We start from the raw sequence: 26,662 nt of genomic DNA on the forward strand, positions 1-26,662 counted from the left end.
CACCTTTGACAACCTTAAGGACATGGCTATAAAAGGACTGCAGCCCCTGGAAACAAATGTCATCTAATTTTACCAGGGTGGGGCCACCCCAGTGCCTGCAACACCCACCTTTTCCCCGGTGGCTGCAGAAGCCAAAGTTCCAGCAACGTCCCCTAGTGAGCTGGACAGCCTGCGCTCTGAAGTGCGTCAGTTGAGCAAAACCCTGACCACTGTACTGAGTGCCCTGCAGCTGCGGACGGGGCCCGAGGAAGAAGGAAGGATCCTGCTAGCCGACAGCCCTGAGGATGTCCCCTGGATGCGAAGGAGGAGGAGGACAACGCCACCCCCTGGGAGAGTCAGCGATCAACGCCGTCCACAGAGGGACCCCGTCTGCTACCGCTGCCACAAGACAGGTCACACCATCCAGAGATGTCCTTTAAACGAGAAAACCCTGGGGCCGAGGGCCGACACCCAGGAGAAAAGTCCCCAGGCCCATCAGACTGGTACAACAGGTTCGTGGGAGGAAGACCTTTCCTGTCCATTGTGCTGGATGGCATCCCGACGCAAGCTCTGCTGGACACAGGATCTCAGGTAACCATTTTGCCTGATGTCCTCTACAGAATCTTTTGGTTCATGGACGTTCATGGTTCCTTATTTACCATAGGATTTCGTTCAAGTCCACACTGTCCTAGATGCAAAACTAACATAGCAGATATGCTTCATATGATGTGGAACTTTTCTAACTTGGTGACCTTTTGGAAGAGTGTTGTAGCAATGATTAACAGGGTTTATTTAATTGATGTAGAGCTTTCACCATTAGTATTAGTATGTATACTGGGATATGTTGAAGATCTGACTATTGATGAGTACGGCAAAATTGCGGGGGCACATATGTTATATACGGCAAGAAAATTGATAGCCCAAAAATGGATAGCAGACCAGGAGCCTAGGATATCAGAATTTATTGATAAAATTAACTGGCTAGTAAATTTGGAAAAAGGCATATACCTAAAAAGAGATGCTATCTCTAAATTTGACAAGATATGGGCTCTATGAATTGATGGCTCTGGTTTGACATCTAGGGAACTGAGATTTTGCCTCGGCTTGCTTTGAGTTACATTTATATGATGCCTCAAATTTAAACTTCTTCAAAAATTAATAAAATTGTTATTAGTACTTCCACAAGTTATATGTAATTGGATTGACTATTGTTACTATGTTCAAATATTTGTTTATCTAATTCTGCTGGTTTTGCAGAGCCAAGATGTATAAATAACTCATGTTTAATGCTTCTTAAGGTTGGGGGTGGAGAACTGAGTTTCTCCAATGTTTGGTTGTTGATGTGGGTTTTTTTTTTTTTTATCTTTGTGAAAAATCTTTAGAAAAATCAATAAAAACATTTGATTGAAAAAAAATATATATATATAGTTTGCGGACTCCATATACAGAGCCCCTAAGTGCCAGAAGAGCAAAATCCTCTTTCAAGTTACACCATTTTGGAAATTGGACCCCTCTGAGAATTTATCTACAGGTGCACTGACTATTTTGACTCCATGGGTGTTTTCCAAAAACAAGCAGCAGTGGATGTTGCTGAGTGAAAATTGCAAATCTGCCAGTGTAGTGCCCATACATTGTATCCAGTACATTGTGCCCAGTTCGTGCTTCTGGAGACATGCACCTGTAAATTAAGCAGGCTCTCATTGCTACAGAAATGCCAACCGTGGATGTCAACTGCAGTTTAGGCACATTGTGGGGCTCAGAAGGGAGGGGGACATTTGGATATGGGAGCGCAGAATTCGCTGGATTTCTTTTTGGGGATGAGGAGCCATAGCGCTTTTCCAGAGCTTTTGTACTACTAGTAACATGGAAGCCCCCTATGTTTCAGATTTCCATTGACAGATGACAGACCTTAGTGGGGACTTGCTTTTTTTGTGAATTGGATCATAAGCCAGATGGTGTTCACAGTGCATCCTTCGGCCTCATTACAGTGATCTTCTGCCAGAGGTTCCATCTGAATCGCTTATTTCAGAGATTTACAGGGAAACCCCGATGTAAGCCCTCAGCGCAGGATAAATGTGAGCCGAGCTATACTGCGATCTTTGGGATGCAAAATGAACAAATCAACAGGTGGTGAAGAACTGGTTTTATTTATTTTATTTAAGACATTCCTCGTGCAGTATAAGTGAGTAGACTACTTTATTCCTCGGTTTTGTGCGATTACAGCGATACCAGATTTATATCAGGGCTTTTATGTTTGACTGCTGTCACACACTAAAAGACCCTTTTTTTCGTAAAACAAAGTTTGTGCATCGCCATATTTTGAGAGCTATAATTTTTCCATATTTCAGCCGACAGTCCTGTGATGGCTTGTTTTTTGCAGGATGAGTTAGTTGACACTTTCACATTACATTTTTTGATCGCTCTCTATTCTGATTTTTGGGAGGCAGAATGAACGAAAACCAGCAATACAGGTTTGTTTTAAGGTTCTTTTTTTGTGCCATTCACGTGTGGTAAAAGTGATAAGACAGTGATAAGATTCGTCAGGTAAGTACGATTAAAGCAATAACACATTTATAGAATTTTTTTTAATGTTTTGCCACTTTTATACAATAAAAACTTTTATAGAAAAATAATTGTTTTTGCATCGCTTTATTTTGAGAGCTATAGCTTTTTTATTTTTACGCTGATGGAGCTGTGTGGCGGTTCAATCATTGCAGAACAAGATGACGTTTTCAGCGATTTACCATTTTTATTTACATTGCAGGGCATTAGATCAGTGTCTCACACACAGGGAGGAGGTATATCCGATCCTGCTCTGAGCAGGAGCTTACAGGTATTTCAGCCCGGGGTCACCATGGAGACCATCGGCACAACGTGATCGCAGATCGGAGGGGAAGCTCCCTCCCTCTGCAATATCGATCAATGTTGACATTGTTGATCTTGATATTGACAGCGGCATCAAAGGCGTTAAATGCCCACGATCGGCGTTAGCACTGATTGTGGGCATTGTTGCAGGGTGTCAGCTCATATAGAGCGGACAGGGTGTCTCTCATATACAGCTGACACCAGCAATTAATCGTGCTCGGCGTGAGGCTGCACAATCATCACGCCGTGCATGTACGGTGGTTTGCGGTAAGGCACCTTCCATGGTCCAATACATGTACAGCGGATGTTGTGAAGGGGTTAAAGAGACTCTGTCAGCAAAGAAAGTAAGCTTCACAGCAAAGCCAATAATTTATATACTCCTTCCCACCTGCTTGTTTTCCCTCAGTCTCCACCCACCTCTTAATTGATTGACAGCTCTACCTTCATAGAGTCAAAGAAGGGTGGAGATAGATGGAAACCAAGCAGGTGCGAAGGTGCAGTTAAATAATTGGCTCTGCCTTGAAGCACCGAGTGCCTGCACTTGGTTTGAACAGTCATCCTGTGCTGACAGAGTTGCTTTAAGATGCTGAGTGACATAAGGAAGTCAGAACTGCTAGTTTAAAAGAAAAAATAAAGGAAATATTTTATTACTACTCACCTACTACAAAAATATCATTAAGATGAACTTCTCATGTCCTAGAATGCCTTTAACTTGCATATATAGGGTTAATCTGCAGGGTACTAGCGTTATGAAAGTGACTGGCTGCTGTACTTGGAAGTGCAGCACCCAGGAGAAAATTAACTTTATTTCTTCAGGGTGCTGCCGGCTTTGTCATGCACGGAGCAGCAACAGTCACCATACACATCTGAGTGTCTGCCTCCAGTATGCATATACGCCCGAATATGATACATGTCAAAGGGAATGTTCACCCTTTTTTCACCATTAGGCTATGTTCATACATTGTGGTTTTTTTTCAGCAGGTTTCTTGTGCAGCAAAACCTGATCTCTTGTCAAAAAGATTTGTTCAGGATTTTGCTTGATTTTTTTTCCCTGTTTTTGGTGCATTTTTTAGAATCCCAAAGTTCAGCTTTGCTTCCACCACAGAAGCAAGAGCACAGGTCACCAATGCAAGACATATGTCAAACCATATTAATCAGAATTTCAAATGTAACAGTGGAGGGGGGGGGTGAATTGTTCAGGAATAGTGTAACTAAGACACTGGCAGTGCATTGAGTTTGTAGGACACTATTTACTTTCACATTAAAGTCTGCCATTGAATTGCTCAGGAATTGTTCAATTTCATACCTCTGTGGTACTCAGCCAGTGTTTATTGTGTAAACCTCACTAATTTAAATAAACTGTACTATCCAAGCTGCCATCTCAGGTGACCAAGACAAGATGGTAAAATCACAAAAATAAATGTGTTTCACATACTGCTCTACTTGTTTGTTTTTTCACTAAAAACGCAGCAAAACCTGATAGCTGAAAAAACACCTAGTATGAATATAGCTGTTTTTCACCATCCATTATTTCCAATGGGTCAAAAACGCTGAAAGAAGTGACATGCTCTATTCTGCAAAAAAAACATGCAAAACACAAAATACTGATTGTAACGGGTCTGGGAGGCGGAACCTCTGAGCTACTATACAAGGGGGCGGTCCTTGTAAGGGAGCGGGTGGCGACCAGGGTAGACGGGCAGGCAGTCACAGCAGGTGACTGGGACAGTCTCTGAATGAACGGACAGGAGGTCACGGCAAGTGACCGGGGCAGTCTCTGGATGAACGGGCAGGAGGTCACGGCAAGTGACCGGGGCAGTCTCTGGAAGAATGGGCAGGAGGTCACGGCAAGTGACCGGGGCAGTCTCTGGATGAACGGGCAGGAGGTCACGGCAAGTGACCGGGGCAGTCTCTGGGTAAAGGATTGGTACGACCTGTGGCGGCAGATGATAGACGTGAGCTCCCAGGTGAGCAGGCGAGAGTCTCTGGATAATCGGGTGGTCACAGCATGTGACGGCGGAGCCTCCAGGAAGACCAACAGACAGGTAGCAGATGAGCGCTCCCAGGTGAGCGGGCAAGAGTCTCTGGAATAGCAGGTGGTCACAGCACGTGACGGCGGAGCCTCCAGGTAGGCAAGCAGGCAGGTAGCGGAGGAGCGCTCCCAGGTGAGCGGGCAGAAGTCTCTGGAATAGCAGGTGGTCACAGCACGTGATGGCGGAGCCTCCAGGAAGGCTAGCAGGCAGGTAGCAGACGTGCGCTCCCAGGTGAGCGGGCAGGAGTCTCTGGAATAGCAGGTGGTCACAGCACGTGATGGCAGAGCCTCCAGGAAGACTAGCAAGCAGGTAGCAGATGTGCGCTCCCAGGTGAGCGGCCAAGCTGGTCCATAGACAGACTGACAGAAGTAGGAAGGCAGACCGTCGGACCTCAGGCTAGCAAGCAGGTAGCAGGAATATCAGGCAGGAAACAGACAGCAAACTGGCAGGACTCTGGCAGGAATCAGGCAGGTAACTGGCAACGGGACCTGAGGGCTGAAGCAGAGTAGTGAACAGTGCAACAACATTGCTCGGGCACCTCCATTTTGGAGGAGGTGCCTTATATATGGTGAAGTCCTCCGGCCATTGGCCGGGGACTGCTTAGGACGGCGCGCGCGGCCCCTTTAAGAGGGAGGGAGCGCGCGCGCGCCCTAAGCACAGTGGCCGGGAAGGAGCGCGCGCTGCCAGCAGAGCGGGAGGAGGACGCCGGGCTCGGAGCAGAGAGGTGAGGGGAACAGCGTCCCTGCCTAGCAGAGGGCAGGGACGCCGACGCTACCCTGATCAAACAAAAAACAGAGGTGTGTGTGCATGAGATTTCTGGAATCTCAGACTTTGCAGGTACTGTATAATGCAGCTTGTATAAAAAAACGCAATGTGTGAACATAGCCTTATAGTTTATGGCCCCATCAGTGCATACGCACAAAACCCGCTTTGCATGTAGTGGGGTGTGCGAGGGGTGGGGGAAGTTCAAACATAAGCCCTGATGGGACCAACTAACATGTAACAAGATGCAGTGTGAAAATACCCTTAGAGACAGCAGCATAGAAGAACCTGTACAATGATTTGGTATTTCAGAGGGCACAAAGAAAAAAACAGGCAATGGACAAAGGTGGATTATAATGAGGGCAATCTGGGCTACCGCCCGGGGCCCGGAGCTCCGAGGGGGCCCATGGCCAGACTGCCTTCATTATAATGTTAGGTGCGCCGCCTGCAGGACAATGCAGCAGACGCAAACACACAGCGCACTCTGCGTGCCCACGTCTGCTGTACTCAGGTGCAGAGCCCCTGGTGTTCCTGGCTGTCGGCTCCTGCACTGCAGCTCCTGTGGTGCTCGGTGTTGGCTCCACCCTCGACTCATCTTGTGCTCAGAGCTGCCTTTCTTCCTGTTTCCTCCTGCTGGCAACTCCTGGTGACGGTAAGAAGCAAATAACTACTTCCTGTTCTGTGAGAGAGTGACTTCGGCATGTCACCCTGTGCGCTGCAGGATATGTGATCATGGGGGCAGCAGGGAATGTGACCATGGGGGGCAGCAGGGTATGTGACCATGGGGGGCAGCAGGGTATATGACCATGGGAGGGCTGCAGGGTATGTGACCATGGGGGGCAGCAGGGTATGTGACCAAGGGAGGACTGCAGGGTATGGGACCATGGGGAGAGGGTAGCATGGTATGGGACCATGGTGGGACAGCAGGGTATGTGACAATGGGGGGGCAGCAGGGTATGTGACCATGGGGGGGCTGCAGGGTATGGGAACATGGGAGGCAGCAGGGTATGTGACCATGGGGGAGGGCCGCTGGATATGTGGTGCCCAGCTGCGCTTGGTACCACAGATCCTAGAAGGGTGCATGAACGGATTCCTCCACAAGAGGCCCTCATAAGCATTCACACACCTCCACCTTCCACCTCAGACCACCAGAGGGATATAAATAGGGAAGGTGGAGCTAGGCAGTCAGTTCCTCTGGAGAGTTCAGCAAGTACAGGACTGAATACAGAGTCGAGCTCAGTCTAAAGAAGCATTGTGCCTGCAGCTGTGTGTAGCCTAGTGAGGGCCCGAGCGTGGCCGAAGGCGAGTGGAAAGTGAGTAACATAGGGGGAAAAGGAGCTTAACCAGCTCACCCCGAAGATTATACCGGACACCAGGTCCGAGCTTACAGGGATCTCTATGACCCAGTAAGAAACAACCGGAATCCCTGGAGAACTACAGGTCCCAGGATCACCCCAGAGCTGTTACGTAACAGAGCCAGGAGATGCAGAGGCCCCGCAAGCTAGGAGCGTGTACTCCAAGAGAAGGCCCTTCCACAAAGTCAGCCGGTGCAGGACAGAGATAAAGTTAGGCCTAGCTCCAGGCAGGTCAGAAACTTACTCCGCAAAGGCAAGAGACAGTAGGCCATATACCCGCTCACTGGGGAGAATCCTGATATGCACCCTTCACCCTACAGTGCTCCGGAATGTGCCTGAACCTCCTTCAGTAAAAGGTACTGAAGTGAACTGTGTCTTTGCCTATCCTTCTTCAGGCCCGGCTGGGTCGCCCTGTCTTGCATCCCCTCTTCATACGCTGCCCGGAGGCCAAGCTCCACCTGTGTGGAGCTGTACCATCAAGCTGCCTTATCACCGGCCTCAGTGGGATGCTGCAGCGCTGGTGATCCTCACCAGACACCACAGGTGGCGCCACAAACTTTCCCATATAAACTAATCCCTTTTGTTTTGTCCTTTTACTGACCGCCCTGGGTCACGAACCGGGCCAGCCACCGTAATAATCCCCGAAAGCAGCCATCAGCCCGGCTGTCGAGTACCCCACGGCCCAGGGGGTGCCTCAGATATGTGACCGTGGGGGCTGCTAGTGGCTGCATAGTATATTATCTTGGGGGCTACAGATTAATGTTATACTGTGGGTTTGGGGGCTGCAAGGAGCTATGTGGGGGCTCATACCATATATTGGGAGCTATGTGAGGACTCATACTGTATGTGTATGGCTGTGTGGCTGTGTGGGGGTTCATGTTGCATGTAGGGGGCTTATACAGTATATTGGACTGTGGTGTCATTGTATGTAGGGGACTTTGTGTGCATTTATACTGTATAAAGGGAGTTCTGTGGGAGCTCATACTATATGTAGGGGGCTGTGTGTGGGTTCATACTGTATATGGAGGGTTGTGTGGGGGCTCATATTGTATGTAGGGGGCAGTGTGTGGACTCATACTGTATGTAGGGGCTGTGTGTGGACTCATACTGTATGTAAAGCGATTTTAGCATCACTTGGAAAGTGCTTGACAACTTGGTCACACTATATAAATCCATGCAACTGGCATGGATTTATAGTAGTGTGACCAAGTTAGTTAAAACAAAAGAATAAGAATGGTAAACAATAAAAAAATAAAGTTTATACTCACCTTCCGATGTCCTCCCGGTGTTCTCTCTGCCGTGTCCGGTGTGTTGCGTGGCTCGCGGTGGTGTGAAGGACCTGCGGTGACGTCATTGAACCATGTAATGGGTCAAATGACTCAGTGACGTCATGGCAGGTCCTTCACATCAGCGCAAGCATTGCAAGACACCGGACAAAACACCGGGAGGACACCAGAAGGTGAGTATAAACTTTATTTTTTATTTTAAATTCTTTTTTTTTACAGTTTCTATGGTACCCAGGTCTGGAGGAGAGTCTCCTCTCCTCCAGACTTGGGTACCATCTGCACATAGAAACGCATATTATCCGTGTGTACAAATGTACTGACACAGATAATATGCGAGCTCCTACTGTATGTACAGGGGTATGGGGTGGCTCATACTGTATGTAGGGGGCTGTGTGGGGGGCTCATATTGTATGTAAGGGGCTGTGTTGGGGGCTCATACTGTATGTAGGGGGCTGTGTGTGTGTTCATACTGTATATGGAGGAATGTGTGGGGGCTCATATTGCCTGGACCAGTGAGCTGCTATCCTCATTGCAGTTCGGCTTATGGTCTCCTTTTCTTGTCCTGATTGAAGGAATTCCCTGACGAATCCCTGAATGACCAAAGGAGGAGAAAAAGCATTGGAAGAAAATGCCATTAAGCTAAGTGCACAACTGTTCAGGTCCTATAGGGTCTATATATATAGTGTTGTATCTGCTGTTAAACAGATACAACACATGCAGGGATTGCCGGTTTGTTAAGTGTTGTGGTTGTCTAAGGCTATGTACCCAAAATGCAGAAATGAAGCAGAAAATTTCTGCAGCATTTCTGCATCTCCCTGGCAGAAAAAACGCATGCAGATTGTGCATGCGTTTTTTCTGCCAAATACATGCGGATGTGAAGCGTTCTTCACATGCATTTCCGCATGCGGGTGTCAAGCGCTTTCCAAGCGATTTTAGCATCACTTGGAAAGTGCTTGACAACTTGGTCACACTATATAAATCCATGCAACCGGCATGGATTTATAGTAGTGTGACCAAGTTAGTTAAAACAAAAGAATAAGAATGGTAAAAAATAAAAAAATAAAGTTTATACTCACCTTCCGATGTCATCCCGGTGTTCTCTCTGCCGTGTCCGGTGTGTTGCGTGGCTCGCGGTGCTGTGAAGGACCTGCGGTGACGTCATTGAACCATGTAATGGGTCACATGACTCAGTGATGTCATGGCAGGTCCTTCACATCAGCGTGAGCATTGCAAGACACCGGACAAAACACCGGGAGGACACCGGAAGGTGAGTATAAACTTTATTTTTTATTTTAAATTCTTTCTTTTTACAGTTTCTATGGTACCCAGGTCTGGAGGAGAGTCTCCTCTCCTCCAGACTTGGGTACCATCTGCACATAGAAACGCATATTATCCATGTGTACAAATGTACTGAAACAGATAATATGCGTTTCAATGCAAGTCAATGGCGGCGATAACGCTGCGTGTCCCCAAAATTAGAGGACATGCTGCGGATTTTTGAGCGCAGCATAAACGCTGAGGAAAAATCCGCAGCACGGGCATTGACATTGCGGCTTGTCATTGGGGACCATGGGGGACGGATTACCAAGCGTTTCCCAAGCGTTTACGCTGTGGAAATTCCGCAGCATAAACGCTTGAAAAACGCATAGTGGGCACACAGCCTAACAGACAAAAACAAAACATGCAGCCGCAGGGACTCGAATATATTATCCGAGCACTACAAGATACTCGGATAACACCCGAGCGTGCAGGGATAACAAGTTATCTGAGCACGTTCGCTCATCACTATTGTCTTTATGAATTGAGTTTTTAAAATAAAGAGAATTTTTTTAGGGTTTTTTTTTGTTTTGTTATGGTTTACATGTGACGCGCCCCCTGGGCCATGGGGTACCCGGTGCCGGGCCGGGAGATGCTGGGGGTGGTAGTCACTGTGGCGGTGACCCGGTCCGTGACCCAGGGCGGTCACTCCAAGGGGAATTGTATATGGGTTTTATTAAAGAGTCCGACTACGCCACCTGTGGAGTGCGTCTAAAGGGGGCCGCCGCTGCGGAACAGTCCTCTGAAGCTGGTGGTGTTGCAGCAAGGATATTATTACTCCCCACAGGAAGAGTTAGCTTCAGGGCAGTGTGTGGATGTTGGTGGTTGTGCTGGGCGTTGTAGTGCAGTGAGTGCTGGCGCAGCAAGGAACACAGAGACCAGATAGTGCAGTCCCAGGGTCTTTACTCACAGTTGTTGCAGTCCAGATTACAGGGGCCAAAGTAATCTCCCTCGTCGTGCTGTGCTTACTCAGTGAGGGGCTCAGTCCACCCCCAGATAGCTCCGGAGTACTTAGCAGGACCCCCTTCTGTGTCCTTTCTCTGGCCTCTTCTCTGCACCTTACATCTAGTGACTCCAATCCAGTACCCGCGGGCCTTGGCGGGCGACGAATGTTCCGTCCCCTGGGTCCTATGTGGCTACCTTCTCGGTGAGACTGGCGTGGACTTGTGGTTACAGGACTTGAAATACTGCAGCCTCCGGTTTCTAGCTAAGACTTGCAATCTTTCACTAGCTGAGGGATCCGGTTCCCTTTTCATGGCCTGACCCCTCCACCTCCCGGTAGATTCAGGCGTACGCGTCGCCTCCAGCACCGCCCGTACCCCTGGGATCCTTTCTGGTCCTGGAGCCTTCCTGCTCCCTCTCCTCTCTTCTCTCCTTCTCTCTCAGTCCTGGGCCTCAGTGGCTAGGCCCGCCTCTGGAGCAGGGCTCCTACAGAGCCTCTGCTCCTGTTACTTCTCCTCCTCTGACTGAACACTCATCAACAACTAAGATGGTTCCTCTCTTTTATGCAGCTACTGAAGTGCTCCCCTGAACTACGTCCTCCACCCACACCCACTACATGGTTCCCCCTTACTGTGGTTCCCCCCACTCCAGCCAGGGATCAGGGACTGTGCTCTCCTGTAGGAGCAATCTCGCCCTGCCCTCTGAAATGTGGTGTAATGAATGCAGGTGTTAGGGTCCTGAGTTGTACTCCTTCCTTACCTGAGGGTGAAATACCACATCTCTGGGTGAGATGCAGTACCTCTGTGGCGACTGAACCCTCAGGGGCGCCACACACCCCCCCTGGTAAAACATAGCACGTCCGCGGGCTGGAACAGAGTAAAAGACAAAGCATTTTAAAGACATGCAAAATTTTTGAATGCGTTCTCATAGAAGATCACAAACAACATTTCTTCCCTTTATGGGAGGCTCTTTTTCTTGAACGTTACTGGTTACGTTTCTTTACCAAAAACATTATAAAACTCTTCACATATATAAAACATTATAAAACTTTTTCACCTGTATAAACACTTCTTTTGCATATAAAATGTTTTTCATATAAACATTCTTCATATTCAGTATCGGTCACATCAAAACATTTCTTTTCCAAACAGCACATTTTTCACATTAAACTTTTGTCAACCGGTCACAGTGGCGGTCTGCAATCAGGTGTCCATTTTCCTGTAACGTGCAAACTAGCAAACTCGAACGTGAGGGACCCGTCCGCAAACCCTCAACGTAGGCCCTGGGCGTGGCTGCAGGGCATAGGTGATCCGGACGTTGGACCACGTCTTCGGCCACGCCAAACGGGTGTTTGTTCTGAGGTCATTTGTTGCGATTTTATAAAACCAATAAGGAGCACTTTAGGAAGTGCAACTATTTACAAAGGAAAGTTTTTGGCTGCTCAAAGTCCTCAGCCTACAAGTTCTGGTACCCTTACCGGGTAACTGGATAAACATACACACAGAACCCTTCAACTTGCAGTGTCTCTGCTGTACCCTTTCGGGTAACTATGTACAGTTAAGTTAACTAAAACAGTTCAACAGTGGGGCCCCCTCCGGGGGAACCCCTGGTTTCTGCAGGCTGACCCAGCCAGATCATCAGCCTCAGGCTGCAGGGGGACCAGGGATGGAGCAGCACCTGCCGCGTCCGGGACAGGGACTTCACTCCTACCTGCTCCCGCGACTGCTTCAGCTCGGCCTGACACCTCCCGGTCTTTATGCAGCTTCGCCGGGACTGGGGAGCCGACGATCACATACAGCGCCGACTGCTGCTGGGTCAGCATTTTCTCCACGAGCTCCGCTCTCCAGGCAGCGATTGCAGCTTGCTGGGCCTCCTCTATCCTCCGACCTAGTTCTTGCATCTCGGCGTGGAGGAACTCCGCATCCTCCAGGGACAGCTTACTAATCACCTCTCACAAGGTAAGAGGTGTCTCGTCTTGCTGCAGGCCGCAGGCTGGAGTTCCAGGCTCGCCTCCTTCCATCTTGCCTGCTTGTAGAGCCGGCTGCGGTCCCTCGGACGGGAAGAGGAGAACTGCTCGACTAGCAGTTCCCGGTGCAGGACCTGGCGTCCCCTTTCGTCTGACGTCAGGTCGTGCGCTTCCTGGCACGGCGGTCTCCTTCCAGACATGGAAGGAGACGTGGGTGATCTATTGTGTGTCCAACAGTTTTCAGTTCTTCTGATTAACTATTTTGTACCAATGACTATTGTATACCATTATTCACAAGGTTTTATTCACCTACTTATGCCTTATACCAGTTTGGGGTTTTCAACAAGGCAGTTTCCCATGATCTAACAGATGTTACCACCTATGTTCAGTTCTTCTGATTAGCGGCATCCACCTATTACTATTTCACACTTTATGGTTTCCCTTTGTATTCTTTAAGCGCTTTATCTACCGACTTATGCTATTTAGCAGATGTGGGTGATCAGCAATAGCAATGTTATGCTTCTCTATCTAACAGATGTTATCACCTATGATCCTTTATACCTAGGTCTCACGTTTCTTCCTCCCTCTTTTACTTACATCCCAGGGGACTACAAAGGCAGTGACACTCCTGCAGCATGATTTCAACTTACAGAGTTACACCAGTCCCGCCCCTTGCTGCCATGGTTACCATACACTCAGTCTCCTTACGTGGCTGCCAGCTCCCACCCCTGGTTCCCATAGTGACTGCTAAACACAGTGCTAACAGGTCACTGTGTTTCCCATAGCACCTTTTACTTCCTGTGATGTCAGCATTAGTCACATGACCGGCCAGCACACTATATAGCAGGGCTGACTCACTGCCTGCTCACACTTGTGCCCTGACAGGCTTGCCTACAGCATCCTCCACCGGAACCTCCAATGACAGTGAGTAACCCTTCACCCAGACCAGTACCTTGTTCCCTGCCACTCCTTACTTTTTGTTGACCCCCTTCCCTTATAGGGTTCAGAACATTTAAAGGATCACGTTTAAATCCACACGGATCCCTGTACAGGCTTCTCTGGAGCACCGCACCTGCCGAGACCTTAATCTATGGGGGTAATGTTGACTTATTTATTAATCCTGTTGACACTACTTTTTATAACCTTTACCTCCTTATACTTTCTAGCTGGCCATTATCGCCTCCTACACTATCTCGCAAAATATATCCCATACACGTAACATAGTAACAGTTTTTAAGGTTGAAGGAAGCCTAAGTCCATCTAGTTCAACCCATAGCCTAGCTTGTTGATCCAGAGGAAGGCAAAAAAAAACCATGTGGCAAACACTAAGCTCCACATTGGGGAAAAAAATTCCTTCCTGACTCCATACGACAATCAGACTAGCTCCCTGGATCAACGCCCTATTAAGGAATCTAGTATTTATAACCTGTAATATACTTTTCAAGAAAGGCATCCATGCCCTTCTTAAATTTTAACAGTGAATCACTCATTACAACATCATGCGGCAGAGAGTTCCATAGTCTCACTGTTCTTACAGTAAAGAATCCCCGTCTGTGATTATGATTAAACCTTCTTTCCTCCAGACGTAGAAGATGCCCCCTTGTCCCCGTCTCAGGCCTCAGAGTAAAAAGATCAGTAGAAAGGTCTTTGTACTGTCCCCTCATATACTTGTACATAGTAATAAGATCACCCCTAAGCCTTCTTTTTTCCACAGTAAATAACCCCAAGTGTAATAACCTGTCTTGGTATTGCAGACCCCCCAGTCCTCTAATAATCTTGGTCGCTCTTCTCTGCACCCGCTCTAATTCAGCTATGTCTTTCTTATACACCGGAGACCAGAACTGTACACAGTATTCTAAGTGTGGTTGGACTAATGACTTGTATAGAGGTAAAATTATGCTCTCCTCATGAGCATCTATGCCTCTTTTAATGCATCCCATTACTGTATTTGCCTTTGCAGCAGCAGCCTCACACTGGCCACTAAACGTGAGCTTGTCGTCTACCAATACACCCAGGTCTTTTTCAGTTACAGTTTTGCCCAGTGTTTTACAATTAAGCATATAATTATACATTTTATTTCCTCTGCCCAAGTGCATTACCTTACATTTATCCCCATTAAAGCTCATTTGCCATTTATCAGCCCAAGCTTCTAGTTTACATAGATCCTCCTGTAATATAAAATTGTCCTCCTCTGTATTGATTACCCTGCAGAGTTTATTGTCATCTGCAAATATTGAAATATTACTCTGTATGCCCCCTACAAGGTCATTAATAAATATGTTAAAAAGAAGGGGGCCCAATACTGACCCCTGTGGTAACCCAATGTTAACTGAGACACAGTCTGAGTGTTTTCCATTAATAACCACCATTTGTTTCCTATCACTGAGCCAATTCTTAACCCACATACATATATTTTCCCCTATCCCCAATGTTCTCATTTTATGTATCAACCTTTTATGTGGAACCGTATCAAAAGCTTTTGAAAAGTCCATACACACAACATCCACTGCATTTCCTTGGTCCAGTCCAGAACTTGCCTCCTCATAAAAACTGATCAGATTAGTTTGACAGGAACGGTCCCTCATAAACCCATGTTGATATTGGGTCATGAGGTTATTCTTCTTCAGATACTCTATCATAGCATCTCTTAGGAAACCCTCCAGGATTTTACCCACAGTAGAGGTTAAGCTTACCGGCCTATAATTTCCAAGTTCAGTTTTTGTCCCCTTTTTGAATATTGGCACCACATTTGCTATACGCCAGTCCTGTGGTACAGACCCTGTTATTATGGAATCTTTAAAGATTAAAAATAATGGTCTATCTATGACATTACTTCATTCCTGCAGTACTCACGGGTGTATCCCATCCAGGCTTTGTCAACTTTAGTGATTTTTAGACGCCGCCGTACTTTCTGCTGGGTTAAGCAAGTGACATTTACTGGAGAATTTTTGTTATTACTAATCATGTTTTCTGTCATGCGATTTTCTTGTGTAAATACGGTTGAAAAAAAATCATTTAGCATATTGGCTTTTTCCTCATCCTCATCCACCATTTCACCCAGACTATTTTTAAGGGGGCCAACACTATCATTCTTTAGTTTTTTACTATTTATGTAGTTAAAAAATATTTTGGGGTTATTTTTACTTTCTCTGGCAATGATTCTCTCTGCCTCAATCTTTACTGCCTTAATTTGTTTTTATTACATAATTTATTTAATTTTCTATATTTATTTAATGCCTCATCACTACCTACTTGCTTTAGTTCTCTAAATGCTTTCTTTTGTCACTTATTGCGCCCCTTACAGCTCTATTTAGCCATAGTGGTTTCCTCCTATTTCTAGCATGTTTATTCCCAAGGGGTATATATTGTGCACAGGTCCTATTCAGGATGTTAATAAATGTCTCCCATTTGCTTTGTGTAGCTTTGTCTCAGGATAACGTCCCAGTTTATTGCACTAAGATCATCTCTTAACCGTTGGAAATTTGCCTTCCTGAAGTTTAGTGTCCTTGTAACTGTTAGAACTCTCCTGTTAGGTTTTTTCTATCTTGCTGGTCACATGACCTTTTTTGCCTATTTAATCCTGCTCCGCCCTCCTGGCCTTGCTGGACTTCATTGTAATTTCTACACTTAAGCTAGCCTGGTGCTTAATTACCTTTCTCAGTCAGTTTAGCTAGGTCTTCGGACCTTTATGTTCTATGTTGTGTGTTTGTCTTTTACTGCTACTATTTCTGCTAGGAGGTGTCCAACTTTATCCCAGTCCCTAATTCTTGTAGGGATCCCTCCCTTGCATCTATAGGTCTTCGTACAGACTAGCCGAGGACTTTAGCGGGTCTGATCACAGGATCAGGTTCCCCGTTACATCGTAGGGATCTAGCTTAGTTCTATTGTAGGGATAGATCTCCTTTCTTTCCTTAGTGCTTGTAGCAGATCATAACAGTAAGTCCAGCCCAAAAATATCTCTAAGGAAAGACCTCCAGTTTCCATCATGGTGTCGGTTCAGGATTTGGCTCAACGCCTGCAGGGACTCTCTCAGGAGGTGGCCGAGCTCCAACAACACGTGAGTAGCTGTTCTGGAGCACATTTTGTGGAGCCAAAGGTACGTTTGCCTGATTTATTTTTTGGTGATCAACAAGAATTTTTTCCTTTAAAAATGCTTGTTTGTTGTATTTTCGTTTGAGACCCAGATCCTCTGGTGATGAATCACAGCGCATAGGGTTCATAATGTCACTTTTGCGCAAAGAACCTCAGGGATGGGCCTTTTCTCTCCAACCTAGTGATCCATGCTTTAGATCAGTGGATAGTTTTTTTTCTGCTTTGGGTTTGTTGTATGATTATCCTGATCGTGTCTCATCAGCTGAGACTGAATTGAGACGTTTGTGGCAGGGATCAGGTAATGTGGAAAAATATTGTTCTCACTTCCGTCGGTGGTCTGCCCAGGTGGGGTGGAACGATTCAGCTTTGAAAAGTTTGTTTCTTACGGGGCTAGGTGAAAGGGTTAAGGATTTGCTGATTGCTTATCCCACACCTGGAAACTTGCAGGAGGCAATGCAATTAGCTATACGGGTGGACAGGAGACTGCGTGCAAGGGTTAATGAGAGTAAATCCTTTGCCATGTCAGCTCTGAGTCTTGAGAGGGTCTGTACTGACATTGGAGAGCCGATGGAGAATGGGGCGATGGCACCCCGCTCTCAGGAAAAAGACCGCAGGTCTTCTGAAGGCTTGTGCTTTTATTGCGGGAAATCTGACCATTTTATTAAGAACTGTGTGCTTCGTATGAACAAAGAAAAAAAAAAGGTCAGTTACGCCAGTACAGCCTGTTTAAATACTAAGGGGGTATTTCTTTCTGCTACTACTGCTGCTCAGGAAGAATTAATTGAATATCGGGTATTTGTGGATTGTGGTTCTACTCTGAATGTGATTGATGGGGGATTCTTGGAAAAACTTAAATTAAAACCCAAACCTTTATCATCCCCTATTGCTGTGGTTTCTGTCGATGACTCCCCCTTGAAGAGTGTTACTCACAAGGTCTGTGAATTTCCCCTCACTATTAATGGTATTCACCAAGAAAATTTGGATTTGGTAGTATTAAATAATTTGCCTTCTCCAGTAGTTCTGGGGTTACCCTGGTTAAAATTGCACAATCCTGTACTGGATTGGTCTACCAATGAAATTAAGTCCTGGAGCCCTAAGTGTTATGACAAGTGTTGTAACGGACGTATTGCTGCGATGGAAAAAGGGGAATTACCTGTACCTATTCAGGATTTTTGGAGAGTTTTTTCTGAGGAGGAGTCACAAATTTTGCCTCCCCATAGAGACTATGATTGTACCATTGAATTTGTCCCTGGAGCGACTCTTCCTAAAAGTCGTTTATTTAATCTTACTATTCCTGAGAGAAAGGCTTTGGAGGAATACATACAGACAAGCTTGGCCGCCGGTCACATTACGCCTTCCAAGTCTCCTGTGGCTGTTGGATTTTTTTTTGTTAAAAAAAAGGACGTCGGTTTACGTCTTTGTCTGGATTTTCGTGAGATTAGTAAAATTACTGTACTCAATCCTTACCCACTGCCATTGATTCCTGATTTGTTTAACCAGTTAGTGGGGGGACAAATGGTTCTCTAAAATTGATCTCCGGGGGGCATACAATTTGTTGCGCATGAAGGAGGGTGATGAATGGAAGACTGCTTTTAACACTCCTGTGGGTCATTTTGAGAATCTGGTTATGGCTTTTGGTCTTACCAATGCTCCAGCATTTTTTCAGAATCTTATTAATGACATCCTTAGACCTTTGATCGGCAAAAATGTGGTTGTGTATTTGGATGACATTTTGATTTATTCACCGGATCTGGAGTCTAATTGGCGGAGCGTACGTGAGGTATTACAGTTATTAATTGACAATTCGCTTTTTGCTAAGCTGGAGAAATGTGAGTTCGCTGTACAGAGAATTAGTTTTTTGGGCTACATTATCTCCAGCGAGGGCTTTGAGATGGACTCGGTTAAAGTTCAAGCTGTGCAGGAATGGCCTAGGCCTATTGGTTTGAAATCGATAGAGGTTTTTGGGTTTCGCCAATTATTACAGAAAATTCATTAAAAAATTTTCTATTGTCAAACCACTGACCGATCTCACCAGGAAAGGTGCTAATGCGGTTCAGTGGACTACTGAGGCCATTGAAGCTTTTGTGTTTCTAAAGGAGAGGTTCAGCTCTGCTCCCATCCTTATGCAGCCTGATGTGATTAAGCCGTTTTTGGTTGAGGTTGATGCTTCTTCGGTGGGGGTCGGTGCGGTGTTGTCTCAGAAAAACAAGGATGGAGTACATCCCTGTGCTTTTTTTTTCAAAAAAAATTTTCTGAGACTGAACTTAATTACGATATTGGTAATCGGGAATTGCTGGCTATTAAACTCGCATTTGAACATTGGCGTCATCTCTTGGAAGGTGCTGAATTTCCCATTCAGGGTTTCACTGATCATAAAAATCTGATCTATCTTGATGCTGCCAAGCGCTTGAATGCCCGTCAGGCTAGGTGGGCACTTTTTTTTCTCGCGGTTTTATTTTTCCGTTACTTACATCCCGGGTACCAAGAATGTTAAAGCTGAAGCTTTGTCTCGCAGCTTTTCTCCCATGGTCGGTGCTGAGGAGGAGGGGAGCATTTTACAAGAAGGTGTTGTGATTGCTGCATTGGACTCCATTTTGGAAGATGAGATTCTTAAAGCACAGGAGAATGCCCCATCTAACACTCCCCATGGGAGGTTGTTTGTGCCTAGGACCTTTAGGAGAGATTTGTTTGTGTTTCATGAGTCTCGGTTGGCAGGTCATCCAGGAATTTCTGAGACCAAGAGACTGGTGGGTCGCAGTTTTTGGTGGCCTGGATGGCAGAAGGAAGTCATTAAGTGGGCGTGTCAATGTACGGTGTGTGCTAGATCTAAGTCTTCACATACTCCTGCAGCGGGGTTGCTTTGCCCTCTGGAGGTTCCTAGTGCACCTTTGACACATCTGGCTATGGACTTTATTACTGACCTTCCCCCCTCTGAGGGTTTCAGTCATCTGGGTGGTCGTGGACCGTTTTAGCAAGATGTGTCACTTGGTTCCTTTCATCAAACTGCCCTGCGCTAAGACACTCGCTAAGGCCTTTGTCAAGGAAATTGTCAGACTACATGGCGTTCCTACTGACATTGTTTCGGATAGGGGACCTCAGTTCGTGGCTCGTTTTTGGCGTGCTTTCTGTGACAGGTTGGGAGTTCATTTGTCGTTTTCATCCGGATATCATCCTGAGTCTAATGGCCAGACAGAAAGGAAGAATCAGGATGTTGAGCAGTTCTTGCGTTGTTTTGTGGCAGACAATCAGGAGGGGTGGTCTGAGTTTCTGCCACTTGCTGAGTTTGCTCTTAACAACCATACATCCTCTTCTGCTGGTTGTTTGCCTTTTTTTTGTTGTTCTGGGAGACATCCGTCTTTTGGGTCATTCTCCAAATTGGTATCGGCTGTGCCTGAGGAGGAGAGTTTTTCCGGTGATTTGGAGAGAGTTTGGACGGATGTGCGTGGTAATCTTCAGTAGGCTAACAAAAAATCTAAGAGGTACTTTGATAGGAAACGGCAAGAGGTTTTGTTTGCTATTGGTGACATGGTTTGGTTGTCCTCTAAGAATCTGCAGTTGAGCATTCCTTCTAAAAAATTGCGTCCCAAGTTTGTAGGGCCATTTAAGGTGCTTCAGGTAGTTATCCAATCTGCTGTTAGGTTGGAGGTTCCTACCTCCTGGAAGATTAATCCGGTGTTTCATGTTTCTCTATTGAAAAGAGCTTATGTGTCGGATGGAGACGCCTCTGCCACTGTTCCTCCGGTGGTGGAGGACGGGGAATACGAAATTTCCCGCATCCTAAATTCTAGACGGTATAGAGGGAGTTTGCAGTATCTCGTCGCTTGGAAGGGTTTTGGACCCGAGGATAACTCATGGGTGAGGGCGGATGATGTTTCTGCTTCCAGACTTGTCAGAGCGTTTCACAAGAGGTTTCCTGATAAGCCTGGGACTAGGGGATCCGGAGGATCCTCATAGAAGAGGGGGTACGGTTAGAACTCTCCTGTTAGGTTTTTTCTATCTTGCTGGTCACATGACCTTTTTTGCCTATTTAATCCTGCTCTGCCCTCCTGGCCCTGCTGGACTTCATTGTAATTTCTACACTTAAGCTAGCCTGGTGCTTAATTACCTTTCTCAGTCAGTTTAGCTAGGTCTTCGGACCTTTATGTTCTATGTTGTGTGTTTGTCTTTTACTGCTACTATTTCTGCTAGGAGGTGTCCAACTTTATCCCAGTCCCTAATTCTTGTAGGGATCCCTCCCCTGCATCTATAGGTCTTCGTACAGACTAGCCGAGGACTTTAGCGGGTCTGATCGCAGGATCAGGTTCCCCGTTACATCGTAGGGATCTAGCTTAGTTCTATTGTAGGGACAGATCTCCTTTCTTTCCTTAGTGCTTGTAGCAGATCATAACAGTAACCCCTCTACTAAACATCTTATTAAAGGTTACATGAAAACGTATTATTTTGTTATAATTATTACCCAAGTGACCCCCAACTCGTATATTTGATAAACGGTCTGGCCTATTGGTTAATATTAGGTCTAGCAGTGCCCCCCTTCTTGTTGGGTCCTGAACCAGTTGTGAAAGGTAATTGTCTCTCATAGTAGTCAAAAACCTATTTCCTTTGCTTGAACTACATGTTTCTGTCCCCCAATGTATTTCAGGGTAGTTGAAGTCTCCCATAATAATGGCTTCTCCTTGAGTCGCTGCTTCATCTATTTGCTTTACGAGGATATTCTCCGCTACTTCCATTATTTTTGGAGACTTATAACAAACCCCTATCAGTAATTTATTATTTTTTTCCCCCTCCCCTTATCTCCACCCACAGGGACTCTACATTTTCATTAGATTCACACATATCACACAGGACCGAGCCAACTGCAGCACGGCACCAGACCATATTCTTCTGTCCGCCACTTATAATTTCCCAGCAGACTCTGTCCTTGGCTCCAGGACACCCTGAACCCAGCACTTTTCTAACTGACAGGCATACTCCATCAATGTCTATACCCAGACACCTCCTACCGTATTGGTAAGTCCCCCCCCCCCCCCCGTGGTTTTGCCATCCACCATCAACATGTCAATGATAACCCATTCATATTTTATAGGTTTCCTTATCTAAGAATTGCCCCTCACTTCTTCTTGACTGGTAATTATTCTCCCTTTTTCCCTGATGCATCTATCCACTTGGTAAGTTGCACTTTTTCTTCTAAAAAAATAATTCTTATTCTTGACCCTGATCATTGTCATGTGGTTATTATGACCTGCTCTCAAAATGCAGCATGTATGTTGATATACCATTTTTTCCACTACAAGCGATTTATTATGGTTGAACTTTGTCTGTACCCTGTGACCAGCATTATAACACGGACATGTTTTCATTCATTGTTTTGTACATATGTATATATCTTTTCTATTTTTTGTACTTATTGTATATTTTTGTACATATTTTCTTACAGCGACATTGTGATCAAGGCCACAGTCTTGGCCGAAACGTCCACTAGTCGCCTGAAGCATCACCCTTTAAATAAAGTTTCACCTAAAGCATACCATACCTCTCTACGTGTGCAGTGATTTTTACGGTTTATTACTGACGGAACCACTGGCTCCTTTCACTAACACCATGCCTTTCCACTTTGAGTGCTAGCCTTCATCATTTCCACTCCTTCCAGGACCTGACGCTGCGTCAGTGCGTGATGCGGGGATTGGGCTTCACGCGCTTCCAGCGGTTACGCTCCCCTTCTTCCCACGCGGCAACTCAGAAATGGCGGACAATGGCGGGAAACAGCGGTAATTGGCGCAAAACTTCACCACGGTATGCGACACAGTTCGTTAAGGCGCACAGTACCCGGTAGCAACGGGCACGAAATCCTGCCGACTACGCCAAAGTTGAAGCGCCCCCTGGGCCGTGGGGTACCCGGTGCCGGGCCGGGAGATGCTGGGGGTTGTAGTCACTGTGGCGATGACCCGGTCCATGACCCAGGGCGGTCAATCCAAGGGGAATTGTATATGGGTTTTATTAAAGAGTCCGACTACGCCACCTGTGGAGTGCGGCTAAAGGGGGCCGCCGCTGCGGAACAGTCCTCTGAAGCTGGTGGTATTGCAGCAAGGATATTATTACTCCGCACAGGAAGAGTTAGCTTCAGGGCAGTGTGTGGATGTTGGTGGTTGTGCTGGGCGTTGTAGTGCAGTGAGTGCTGACGCAGCAAGGAACACAAAGACCAGATAGTGCAGTCCCAGGGTCTTTACTCACAGTTGTTGCAGTCCAGATTACAGGGGCCAAAGTAATCTCCCTCGTCGTGCTGTGCTTACTCAGTGAGGGGCTCAGTCCACCCCCAGATAGCTCCGGAGTACTTAGCAGGACCCCCTTCTGTGTCCTTTCTCTGGCCTCTTCTCTGCACCTCACACCTAGTGACTCCAATCCAGTACCCGCGGGGACGTATGTTCCGTCCCCTGGGTCCTATGTGGCTACCTTCTCAGTGAGACTGGCGTGGACTTGTGGCTACAGGACTTGAAATACTGCAGCCTCCGGTTTCTAGCTAAGACTTGCAATCTTTCACTAGCTGGGGGACTCAGTTCCCTTTTCATGGCCTGACCCCTCCACCTCCCGGTAGATTTGGGGCATACGGGTGGCCTCCAGCACTGCCCGTACCCCTGGGATCCCTTCTTCTGTTTCTGGAGCCTTCCTGCTCCCTCTCCTCTCTTCTCTCCTTCTCCTCCCAGACTTGGGCCTCAGTGGCTAGGCCCGCCTCTGGAGCAGGGCTCCTACAGAGCCTCTGCTCCTGTCACTTCTCCTCCTCTGACTGAACACTCATCAACAACTAAGATGGTTCCTCTCTTTTATACAGCTACTAAAGTGCTCCCCTGAACTACGTCCTCCACCCACACCCACTACATGGTTCCCCCTTACTGTGGTTCCCCCCACTCCAGCCAGGGATCAGGGACTGTGCTCTCCCGTAGGAGCAATCTCGCCCTGCCCTCTGAAATGTGGTGTAATGAATGCAGGTGTTAGGGTCCTGAGCTGTACTCCTTCCTTACCTGAGGGTGAGATACCACACCTCTGGGTGAGATGCAGTACCTCTGTGGCGACTGAACCCTCAGGGGCGCCACACATGTATGAAGGCCCCATAGGTTGATTGCTTTGGTTTATTGAGGGGACTATGTGGCGTCTCTTAATGTATATAGGTTATGTCAGCCTATTAATTCTGCTCAATATTAAGTGATACAAATAAAATTAAAAATAATTATAATTAATATGTTAATATTGAGCAGAATTAAGCTCAGCCTATTGTTTGGCCTCCACAACAGTCACGGCCTCTCATGTGGCCCCTTCTGAAAATTAATCTCCCACCCCTGCCCTATTATGTATGGCGCTATGTTATATATTTTTACCTTATGCTGTACATAAGGAAATAATGTGCGCGCCGCGATATAGCAGTGAGTGTATCTGTCAGCGGGGGGGGGGCCATGCCTTCTAAACTGACGGGGCCCTGGCTACTCTTAATCCACCCCTGGTTCTATGAGTATATATTTGGGCTCTGATACCATCTCATGACATATAGCCACAGTGAGAAAGGGACTGACGTCACCCAGCAGACCCACCATGCTTGATGTTAAGGGCAGCAACAATACATCAATTAGCCTTAAAGTGAACCTGACAGTTGATTCATGCTGCCCCAAACCACAGGCAATATGAATCAGTCTATTTTACTCACTTCTATGGTGCCATTAATTCCACAGCACTTTACAGACATCCCCATCACTGTTCCCATTGAGAGTCACAATCTAAATTGGCTTTCACTATGTCTTTGGAGTGTGGAAAGAAACCGGAGTGCCCGGAGGAAACCCACACAAACATGGAGAGAACATACAAACTCCTTTGCAGATGTTGTTGGTTTCATCATTTTAGCCAGGTATGTTATTATCTAAAACGCTGCAGTGTTTTAGAGGAAATATACAGTAAATTTAAAAGCCATCCAGGGACCATGCTGCTCAGGTAACTAGTCCAAAAGGCCGGTTCCCAGCAAATGCTGGTGAATAGGTTACAGGCTCTGCTAGCTAAAAATATACACTTGGATCAGGTGTGGTTTCTCCCTGGTAGGGAGGTTCACGACAAAACTTTGAAGAATATCAACATTATTCCTTACGCCCAGACTCAGAACACCCCCTTATTAATACTTTCACTAGACACTGAAAAAGCGTTTGGCAGGGTATCCTGGCATGCCATATGTTACTCTCTTAAAAAAACTTAGCTATAATAAGATATCCAATGTTAAGATAATGGCCCTCTACTGTAACCAATCTGCCAGATTAAAAATAAATGGAACTATATCGTCGCCACCTGTAATGACTAATGGAACAAGACAGGGATGCTCCCTTTTCAACCCTCTTATACATTTTTGTAATGGAGCCTCTATTATCATCAATACATGAAAGCCCTGATATTAAAGGAATCACCATAGGGCAGACAGAATACAAATGCACGGCGTTCGCGGACGATGTTCTGCTATATATTACCCAACCGCACACATCCATTCCCTCAGTTATGGCTGAAATAGATCACTTGGGCACCTGGTCGAATTTTATGGTCAATACATCCAAATCTGAAGCGTAAACGTTTCCTTTTCCAATGATACACAGGCGTTTATCCAATCTAATTTTTCCTTTGCCTGGCCAACTCAGGGAATAAAATATCTGGGAATTCGAATTCATAGAGATCTCTCCCAATAATTCAAGCTCAACTTTAAACCCCTACTGGAAAAAATCAATAGAGATTAGTGATGAGTGAGTATGCCTCATTAACCCTTTCGGCGAGCACGTTCGGGTGCTCGCCGAATATTTTGGCGTGCTCGGTATTTCACTCATTGTCGCCAGATGTTGGAGGTGTGGAGTGGGAGAGGGGACGATGACGCACATTTGGTGGGAGTGTCCTACAATAAAGAATTTTTGGATACAAGTGGTCCTTCTTCTCAAGAGGGCAACTGGCCTAACCGTCCCTAATTCATCTGAGGCACTATTTCTTCTAATGTTATCAATAAACTTATCCAAATATAAAAGATCTGTGATAGGTCACATTATACAGGCAGCCAAAAATGTTATCCCTCGCCACTGGAAGAGCAGACCCTGATCCACCCTGGAGGAGTGGTTCTCTGAGATTTCGCTTCTTGATATGATGGAACATCTAGTTGCTCAATCACCTGCCGATGTTGACAAATATTCTGTGAAATGGAGGGATTGGATTGAATTCCAAGAATCAGATGCATACCGTCTTGCCCCAAATTGATTTCTCTTGTCTTGTAATCCGGGACGTATTCATATTCATATTTCATTAACCTATAAGTCGCTCTGGTCCAATCTCACCCACTTAGAAGAATGAGCAGCTCAGCAAAATGTTGATGTAATATCTTTCCTATATCCCTATTGTATTATATTTGTTATATTATTTCTTTTTTAATAGTGCATGTCTTCCTTTTATATTCATTTTAGGCTTGTGATAAAAATATTAAAATATTTCAATAAACATTGAATTTGTAAAAAAAAAAAATTAATCTTAATGAATTTGTGCATCTTACAATTGCTCTGCGCCTCCTCCAGAAATGTACTCCAGGTGTAAAACGCCCTTAAGTTGCAAAACATTTGTGCAACTCTGAGTTGCGCAAAAAATTTGTGACATTTCTGGCAAGAAGTTCTTGATAAACCAGGGTCCAGTGTGTACAGATTTTCACATTACTAAGATAGGAGATGACAGTTGGTGCTCACATAGTTCTATGGAGACAGAGGAGGAGCTAAAAGCAGACAAAGACATTCTGCTGCAAGTTCTACTGAAATAACAGTTACACTTTCAATTGCTCTGCTAAAATTACAGCTGCTCCATGATTGGTTGATATGGGCAACAAAGAGCTTCCGTTACAGATGTTTTACTGTATTAATCAAGTCTTTAAATCATTTAGATTATTTAATGTGATTGATAAATGGAGCAAAAAAATAAAATAAACAATAAAAAAAGAATATCAAATAAATTTCATGTATAGAAAAAGTTTGTTTTTTACAATAGCTTCAACAGACACTGATAAATGACAGACTTTATAACTAT

General features: G+C 45.9%; 1 protein-coding gene and 1 long non-coding RNA gene across 2 annotated transcripts in view; one reads left to right on the forward strand and one right to left on the reverse strand.

Moving 5' to 3' along the window:
* Positions 1–26,662, reverse strand: part of CCDC134 (coiled-coil domain containing 134) — a 286,310-nt gene that overhangs the window by 145,605 nt on the left and 114,043 nt on the right. The window lies entirely within an intron of this gene.
* LOC141156504 (uncharacterized) lies at positions 13,272–21,739 on the forward strand. The gene is made up of 4 exons (XR_012247648.1): positions 13,272–13,426; positions 13,503–13,598; positions 21,398–21,601; positions 21,678–21,739. It is a non-coding gene; the product is annotated as an uncharacterized lncRNA (long non-coding RNA).

Source organism: Phyllobates terribilis, unplaced genomic scaffold (genome assembly GCF_046119375.1).
Source record: "Phyllobates terribilis strain yellow unplaced genomic scaffold, ASM4611937v1 Scaffold_8__6_contigs__length_399053987, whole genome shotgun sequence".
NCBI lineage: Eukaryota > Metazoa > Chordata > Amphibia > Anura > Dendrobatidae > Phyllobates > Phyllobates terribilis.